This window comes from Ranitomeya variabilis, chromosome 2, assembly GCF_051348905.1.
Source record: "Ranitomeya variabilis isolate aRanVar5 chromosome 2, aRanVar5.hap1, whole genome shotgun sequence".
Classification (NCBI taxonomy): domain Eukaryota; kingdom Metazoa; phylum Chordata; class Amphibia; order Anura; family Dendrobatidae; genus Ranitomeya; species Ranitomeya variabilis.
In genome coordinates this window covers 579,457,474-579,466,823 of record NC_135233.1, presented here as the reverse complement: position 1 = coordinate 579,466,823, position 9,350 = coordinate 579,457,474, and the positions used below count along the sequence as shown (strand labels likewise).

At 44.0% G+C, this 9,350-nt stretch overlaps 1 long non-coding RNA gene across 1 annotated transcript; it reads left to right on the top strand.

Annotated features, from left to right (window-relative positions):
• The first annotated feature begins 6,814 nt into the window (after positions 1 to 6,814).
• LOC143809737 (uncharacterized) lies at positions 6,815 to 7,299 on the top strand. Its single transcript, XR_013222424.1, has 3 exons — positions 6,815 to 6,831; positions 6,913 to 7,111; positions 7,207 to 7,299. It is a non-coding gene; the product is annotated as an uncharacterized LOC143809737 (long non-coding RNA).
• The last annotated feature ends 2,051 nt before the right edge of the window (positions 7,300 to 9,350 follow it).

The following is a 9,350-nucleotide window of genomic DNA, read 5'->3' as shown; positions in this document are numbered from 1 at the left end:
TTTGGGGTCCAATTTCTTCTCTTACCCTTGGGAAAATAAAAAATTGGGGGCAAAAAGATCATTTTTGTGAAAAAAATATGATTTTTTATTTTTACGGCTCTGCATTATAAACTTCTGTGAAGCACTTGGTGGGTCAAAGTGCTCACCACACATCTAGATAAGTTCCTTAGGGGGTCTACTTTCCAAAATGGTGTCACTTGTAGGGAGTTTCAATGTTTAGGCACATCAGGGGCTCTCCAAACGCAACATGGCGTCCCATCTCAATTCCAGTCAATTTTGCATTGAAAAGTCAAATGGCGCTCCTTCCCTTCCAAGCTCTGCCATGCGCCCAAACAATGGTTTACACCCACATATGGGGTATCAGCGTACTCAGGACAAATTGCACAACATTTTTTGGGGTCCAATTTCTTCTCTTACCCTTGGGAAAATAAAAAATTGGGGGCGAAAAGATCATTTTTGTGAAAAAATATGATTTTTTATTTTTACGGCTCTGCATTATAAACTTCTGTGAAGCACTTGGTGGGTCAAAGTGCTCACCACACATCTAGATAAGTTCCTTAGGGGGTCTACTTTCCAAAATGGTGTCACTTGTAGGGAGTTTCAATGTTTAGGCACATCAGGGGCTCTCCAAACGCAACATGGCGTCCCATCTCAATTCCAGTCAATTTTGCATTGAAAAGTCAAATGGCGCTCCTTCCCTTCCAAGCTCTGCCATGCGCCTAAACAATGGTTTACACCCACATATGGGGTATCATCGTACTCAGGACAAATTGTACAACAACTTTGGGGGTCCATTTTCTCCTGTTACCCTTGGTAAAATAAAACAAATTGGAGCTGAAATAAATTTTGTGTGAAAAAAAGTTAAATGTTCATTTTTATTTAAACATTCCAAAAATTCCTGTGAAACACCTGAAGGGTTAATAAACTTCTTGAATGTGGTTTTGAGCACCTTGAGGGGTGCAGTTTTTAGAATGGTGTCACACTTGAGTATTTTCTATCATATAGACCCCTCAAAATGACTTCAAATGAGATGTGGTCCCTAAAAAAAAATGGTGTTGTAAAAATGAGAAATTGCTGGTCAACTTTTAACCCTTATAACTCCGTCACAAAAAAAAATTTTGGTTCCAAAATTGTACTGATGTAAAGTAGACATGTGGGAAATGTTACTTATTAAGTATTTTGCGTGACATATGTCTGTGATTTAAGGGCACAAAAATTCAAATTTGGAAAATTGCAAAATTTTCAAAATTTTCGCCAAATTTCCATTTTTTTCACAAATAAACGCAAGTTATATCGAATAAATTTTACCTTTAACATGAAGTACAATATGTCACGAGAAAACAATGTCAGAATCGCCAAGATCCGTCAAAGCGTTCCAGAGTTATAGCCTCATAAAGGGACAGTGGTCAGAATTGTAAAAATTGGCCCGGTCATTAACGTGCAAACCACCCTTGGGGGTGAAGGGGTTAATGACCAAAGCTTTTTTTGGTTTTGCGTTTTTGTTTTTCGCTCCCCTCCTTCCAAAAGCCATAACTTTTTTATTTTTCCATCAATATGGCCATGTGAGGGCTTATTTTTGCGGGACGAGTTTTACTTTTGAACAACACCATTGGTTTTACCATGTTGTGTACTGGAAAATGGGAAAAAAATTCCAAGTGCAGTGAAATTGCAAAAAAAGTACAATCCCACACTTTTTTTGGCGTTTTTGCTAAGTTAACTAAATGCTAAAACTGACCTGCCATTATGATTCTCCAGGTCATTACGAGTTCATAACACCAGACATATCTAAGGTATTTTTTATGTACCGTATTTTCCGGCGTATAAGACGACTGGGCGTATAAGACGACCCCCCAACTTTACCAGTTAAAAAATAAAATCTTCTTAAAAGTCGGGGGTCTTCTTATACACCGTATGTCGTCTTATAGGGCCGGTGAATATGTGCCTTTTGGGGGGGGGGAGTGATCCTGATGACGACGAGGGGGCGTCTCACAGGAAAGTGAGTATCCCCCATTACCTTATCATAGCGCTGCAGCGTGGGGTCTCTGTGCTGGGAGCGGCGGCTGCTGTGCTGTGGTGCGGCGGCTCCTCTTCTGCAGTGTGGGGCCTCTGTGCTGTGGGGTGGCGGCGGCGGCGTATCTTTATGCAGTCGGGGCTCCTCCGGCATCTCATTAAAGCCTGGAAGCCCCGCCGGCAACTCCATCGGTACAATGCGGTGGTCTCCGGGAAAATGGCCGCTGCTCAGATTCAGATCTCGTCCCGAGATCTCGGGAGACGAGATCTGAATCTGAGCAGCGGCCATTTTCCCGGAGGCAGCTCAATAGGTGCGATGCGGTGGCCTCCGGGAAAATGGCCGCTGGGGGCTGCGCATGCTCAGATTCAGATCTCGTCCCGAAATCTCGGGACACGAGATCTGAATCTAAGCAGCGGCCATTTTCCCGGAGGCCACTGCATTACACCGATGGAGTTGCCGGCGGGGCTTCCAGGCTTTGAGATGCCGGAGGAGCCCCGACTGCATGAAGATACGCCGCCGCCACCGCCCCACAGCACCAGAGGCCCCACACTGCAGAAGAGGAGCCGCCGCACCACATCACAGCAGCCGCCGCTCCCAGCACAGAGACCCCACGCTGCAGCGCTACGATAAGGTAATGGGGGATACTCACTTTCCTGTGAGACGCCCCCTCGTCGTCATCAGGACCACTCCCCCCCCCCACCCACCATATACACCCGGCGTACAAGGCGATTCCCGGCGTACAAGACGACCCCCGACTTTTAAGAAGATTTTCAGGGGTTAAAAAGTCGTCTTGTACGCCGGAAAATACGGTAAGTGGTGAAAAAATTTCCAAACTTTGCTAAAAAAAATAAATAATAATTGCGCAATTTTCCGATACCAGTAGCGTCTCTATTTTTCGTGATCTGGACCTGGGAGAGGGCTTATTTTTTTTGCGTGCTGAGCTGACGCTTTTAATGATATGATTTTGGTGCATACATTCTTTTGATCACCCGTAATTGCATTTTAATGATCACGTGATGGGGGACACCGGTGAGCGCATTTCCGGACGGATTGCTGGAAGTGCTTGTTAAATGCTGCTGTCAGTGTTTGACAGCGGCATTTAACTAGTTAATAGCGCCGGGTGGATCACGATTCCACCCGTCGCTATTGCGGGCACATGTCAGCTGTACAAAACAGCTGACACGTCCCGGCTTTGATGCGGGCTCACCACTGGAGCCCACATCAAAGCTGGGGATCTGCCATCGGAAGTACTATTCCATCCGATGGCAGAAAGGGGTTAATGAGGGGATGTGATAGGAATGCCTAAAAAGATGTGTTGGATGGACCAATGGATGTTTAGGTCCAGCGGGTTCAGCGAAACAGTTAAAAAAAAGTTTGTGTGTTGGGTACCAGAACAGTCTGGGGCCTTTTACCAAGTAGGGGTGGCTCCCTGGATGTTCTGCAACTGTGGATCTCCCCTCTTATGTGCTCTGCTATACAAACACAATTGGAATCGAAACAGGACACTGCAGTGAGCAGGCGCCCGTTCAGATTGTACGTCATCAACGCTGAGATGCGACACAAGAATGTGGTCATCAAAACATCCCAAAACAATTAATTACAATTTCGTTTGATGCCGATTTATAGAAACACAAGTACTCACAAACCCATCCCTTTATCCAATAAACAGAAAACCAAAAGGTACAAATAAAAACAAAAATAAAAAATATATTTAAAAAAAAAGAAGGGGAAAAAAAAAATTTTTTTTAAAGTTTTGTTTTCATTTTAGAATGTGAATTGATCATCAAGAAGAGGAGTAAATAATAAAAGGATACATATATATATATATATATATACACGTTTTTGAAATAAGTACAGTGCAGGAATTTATAAATCAAATGATTTTGAATGCATTTTAATTCTGACAACCTACGCTACGTCTCCACTTTTTATGACATTGGTCACTTTTAGCAATCCTTTTAATTGACGTGTCATGAAGGTGACATGAATCCCTAATTACCCCATATGCCACCGCTACAGGGCAGCGGGAAAAGAGAGGCTAAGTGCCGGAATAGGCTCATCTTACAGATGCGCCTTTTCTGGGGTGGCTAGGGGCAGATGTTTTTAGCCGAGGGGGGGCAATATTCATGGTTCATTTCTAGGCTATTAATATCTGTCCTCACTCTCTGGCTTTCCCACTCTGGCGGAGAAAATTGTGCAGGAGCCCACGCCAGTTTTTTCAGTGAATACATTCTTTTATTAAATACATACAGGTACCAAATTTTACACACACATACTACTAACAGTATTAGTCACTGACATACAGTACAGACCAAAAGTTTGGACACACCTTCTCATTTAAAGATTTTTCTGTATCTTCATGACTATGAAAATTGGACATTCACACTGAAGGCATCAAAACTATGAATTAACACATGTGGAATTATATACTTAACAAAAAAGTGTGAAACAACTGAAATTATGTCTTATATTCTAGTTTCTTCAAAGTAGCCACCTTTTGCTTTGATGACTGCTTTGCACATTCTTGGCATTCTCTTGATGAGCTTCAAGAGGTAGTCACCAGAAATTGTGGAGGAAGTGTTAGATACAGAGGCTTGTCCTGCAAGCCTTGGAGATTCCAAGACTTGTGGAGCAGCCACTTGACCACCTGCCCCCGCAGCCACCAGAGTCACCCAGTACCCAGTCAGTTAGATGTAATGCCCCTGCCCATTTTTGCTCATTAAGGGGTCAGTGGTGAAATGCACCATGGTAAACATAGATTTTTTCAAGGAACAGGTGATATTGTCTACGATATGCTGTTGCAGCGCAGGCACAGCTTTCTTAGAAGAAAACCCAATAGATAAATTATGGTTTGGTATCTTAATAAAAAAAACAGCAAAAAAACAGACCTAAATATTAGTTTTTATTTATACCTCTAAAAAAAGCTCTATTCAATAAAATAAAAAGCACGAATCTTGATGAGTGGATCAGACATTGGTTCTCATACACCAGGTTAAGGAAATATTTCATGAAAATAGCCTATGGGAACAGATATTAATACTCCATTTCCCTATCTGGCAGCATAAGTTGGCATCCTAGGGAATACATCGTGGCGCCCCCGCTCAATGTAGGCTCACCCTGTCTGACCCTAAAAAAAGGAAATCCCTCATCAAGCTGTCACCAACACCCATAAAGTGCTTAAGTGCTATACAAAAAATTGAACCTGACTGTAAATGTATTATGAAGGTGACCAGATTATACATTAAAAGAAATTGTAGTATGCTCACTATTTCAGAGTTGTAGGTAAAGAGTGTCTTTGTTATCTGGCTATAGTATTGTTGATAGATGCTTTTAGACACTCAATTTTAGTACATACAGCAGCACCCTGAAGCCGGGTTCACATTGGCATTTTTGTGTGCAGCGTATGATCCGCACACATCCGCATGCGTCATATCTTTGACATGGTGTACACAGGGACATGCGTTTGTATGCGTTCACATGCGGATGCATACACATGCGTCATTTCGCGATGTGCGGCGGTGTCCGGAGAACGCAACATGTTGCATTTTTTGAAGCGTCAAATATTGCGCAATCGTCCACATGCGGAGGAGTGCATAAAAAAAAACGCATTACTGTCTATGGGAACGCATTGGTACGCAAGGACATGCGTACCCATGCGTTCGATACGCATGCATACTTCACACTAATCATGTCCAGGAAATGATGTTACCACCTACAAAATTCCTGATGTATAAAAGGGGTATGGAGAAAGGAAATCCATTACTCTCAAGAAGCTGGAAGCATGCACAAGACTCTGGATGTAAGTATTTTATCTTTGAAAATGTTTGTTTGCCTTTGCTGTCTGTACTCTGTCCTAATTTTTTTTTTGTTACTTGTAGACTGTTTGCTGCTCCAGTCCTATTGCTGCTGCCGTCCTGTTGCTGCCGCCATCCTGGTGCTGCCATTTTCCTGGTGCTGCCGTCTCTCCTGGTGAGCCATCTCTCCTGTTGCTGCCGTCATGGTGAGGACAACACTGTGTATGTAAGTATAGAAGCTTTGAAAATGTCTGTCTCTCTGCTTTTTCTGTTCCTTGAAGACAGGTTGTCTCTCCTGGTGTTGCCATCTCTCCTGGTGCTGCCGTCGTGGTGAGGACAACACTGTCTATGTAAGTATGGAAGCTTTGAAAATGTCTGTCTCTCTGCTTTTTCTGTTCCTTGCAGACTGGTTGTCTCTCCTGGTACTGCTGTCTCTCCTGGTGCTGCCGTCTGTCCTGGTGCTGCCATCTCTCCTGGTGCTGCTGTAGTGGTGAGGACAACACTGTCTATGTAAGTATAGAAGCTTTGAAACTTTCTATCTCTCTCACTGCTTTTTCTGTTCCTTGCAGACTGGTTGTCTCTCCTGGTGCTGCCGTCTCTCCTGGTGCTGCCATCTGTCCTGGTGCTGCCATCTGTACCGGTGCTGCTATCTGTCCCTGTCCTGTGCTGACTGCTGTGATGTTGGTGTGCATTGTTTTTCTTTTTTTTAGCTATATTGTGTTTGGCTCTTAACAAGTTTAATTTTTCTTATCTGTTCTTTTCTGTAGTGTCTCACTTGACTGCTGCCTGCTCTTCAGCCATGTCCTCAAGTGAAGAACCGACTGCTTCCCAGGGTGGACATGACACCGATAATGTAATCACATTTGCTATACTGATTGGTATGTATTGACTGGCAATACTATACATGTGTTAAATCATATAATTTCGTTACAGGTACCTTCCAGTGATGAAGAGCAGGAGCAGTTAAGAGGAAATGAATCTTCCCAGGGTCGTCGGGCTCATGTGTCTCAGGAGGAAAGATGGGGTGTAAGTAGTCTTTTCATCATAGTTGTATTTGAATTTGTTTTCAGCTTTACGTAAAATTCTTTTGTTTTATTTGATCTATAGGTTCCACAACGGGAAGAAGCCAAACAGGACATTGACAACGAGCAACTAATTAACCTTGTGCAAGGGCGAGTACCGTTGTGGGACACCCGTGATAGTCAGCACTCTGACATTGTTGTGATTCGACGACTCTGGGAAGAAGTGGCCAGATCACTTCTGAATGATGGGGACCGTGCCATGCCACATGCCAGAAAGGATTTTGGTAAGTATTGCAATGTGGTATGATGCGCCAGTGAACCTGTAAATGTAGGTGAATTGTTTTATAATTATTTTTTTCCTTTTTTTCCACCTTCACAGTGAGGAAAATAAGAGTCCGTTGGTGGTCGATGAAGGATCGCTTCAACAAAAACATGAAAGAGGAGATTAGGCTTAAGAGTGGTGCTGCTCAAATACCACCGTATTTTTGCTTTTCTGAGGCCTGCGCTTGCTCAGCGAACATGGGTATCTTTTGTGATGTCTTACTATTATTTAAAAAAAATGTAACTAATGTTTTTCTTTTATTTTCCACACAGAACCTGGTGCAGAAAAACACAACCTGGATCGTCCTCTGTTGTCAGTATCTAGTCCTGGAATCTGTTTCTCTTGCCCTTAGACTTGCCCTTAGATAACATGGATCTTGATGTTTCACGTCGGCCATCTTGCTTCCTGCCAAAGCTGTATATAAAGCCAGCACCTGTTCTGTTTCATTGCTTGTGTATTATGTTTTGGATCTTGTTCCTCTGCAGTCCCAAGCCTGGACTTACGATCCCTGTTGGTCCTTTCCTAACAGCGGAGTTCTCTGCCAACCTGCACGTCTGGATCCCTGCCTGCTGACCGAGTGATTGCTGAACACCTGACTTCAAAAACCTCTGCCTGACCACACCTGCGGTGAAGTAAGAACTCCAGCCAGCTAGTGTGTTCCTCTGCTCTGCAAGAGACTGTGTCAGTGCAGGACATTCTTTTGCACTCATTGCTCAGTGACTTTGCATGCTGTGTCGCAGAGTATCAGCTCTGCTATTACCGTTTATCAGATTGACTGAACATTTATCTGGACTTATATGCTATATCACATTCAGATCACAAATACAATATTGCTTGTTCAAACCATTGTGTCTGCAGTCTCTTTGACCTAGCCACTGGTGTCCAGTAGTATCCACTAGTATCGTGACAGGATACACAAGCCATAAAGATGGATGCCGCTGGGTCAGAGACTTTAGAGGTGCATGTTAAGCAGCTAAATAGTATCACTGCTAGAGTTGAGCGACTTTTACTATTTTAGGATCGAGTCAGGTTTCGCGAAACCCGACTTTGTCAAAAGTCGGGTTGGGTGAAATCGGACCATTATTGCGAAAAGTCGGGGGCCGACTGAAAGTCGGCAGAGAGTGGAGGACAGGAAAACACCAACAGTGCCCATTTTAATGCCAAAAACACCAAATCTTATTACTGAAGCTTACTTTACTTTATAATAATAGTTAGGCATTGAAAACTGGGGGTCATTTGGCTAAAGTTGTGGGGGGGTAGGGCTGGCTCAAGTTTTTCGTGGGCCCAGGAAATGCGGAATACGTCACGGCGGTGGAGCAGGGAGAGGCAAGTATTTAAACTTTGGAAGTGCTGTGATCCTGAGCAAGCAGTGGGGGCCCACTCATTGGCACTGGCACAGGGCCCCTCATAGTACGGCGGTGTGTTTGATGGTAGGTGGCGCCTCCCACCAGCAGAGACACTTTTGTGTACTATGAGGGGCCCTGTGCCAGTGACGTCACCAACGAGTATGCCCCCCCACCTGATGAAGGAACTTGCACTTTCATCTGCACCTTCCTCTTTGTCCCCGTGTAAGGTGGTATAGTATGCGGGAAGGGGAACCTGACTTTCAGCAGGGTCAGAATCTGGCTGTGTAGAGTGCAAGGGGAATGTAGTGGTCTGGGTCAATGTACCAGCAGACTCATCTAGCAGTGGCTGGGCAATGGGCAGGATGAGGATGAAACACAGATATAGGCCCAAATAATAAAGTGGGCTAAATGCAGTTCAAAATTGGTAACAGGACTAAACAGGCGGCATTGCTTTGTTCAGCGGAGGACAACTGTAATGAGAGGCTGACACAGTGAGTAGGCCCAAATAAGTAAGTAGGCTAAGTGCAGTTCAAAATTGGTAACAGGACTAACCAGGCGGCATTGCTTTGTTCAGCGGAGGACAACTGTAATGAGAGGCTGACACAGTGAGTAGGCCCAAATAAGTAAGTAGGCTAAATGCAGGTCAAAATTGGTAACAGGACTAAACTGCCGGCGTTGCTTTGTTCAGCGGAGGACAATTGTAAGGAGTGGCTGACACAGTGAGTAGGCCCTACTAATAAAGTAGGCTTAATGTCTGCCAAAATTTTTTTCCTAAATAACCAGGTGGCATAGCTAGGTACAGGGGTGGGCTCCTCTTCTGAGTAGCAGACAGTGATAGTAGTAGGTGCAAAGTAT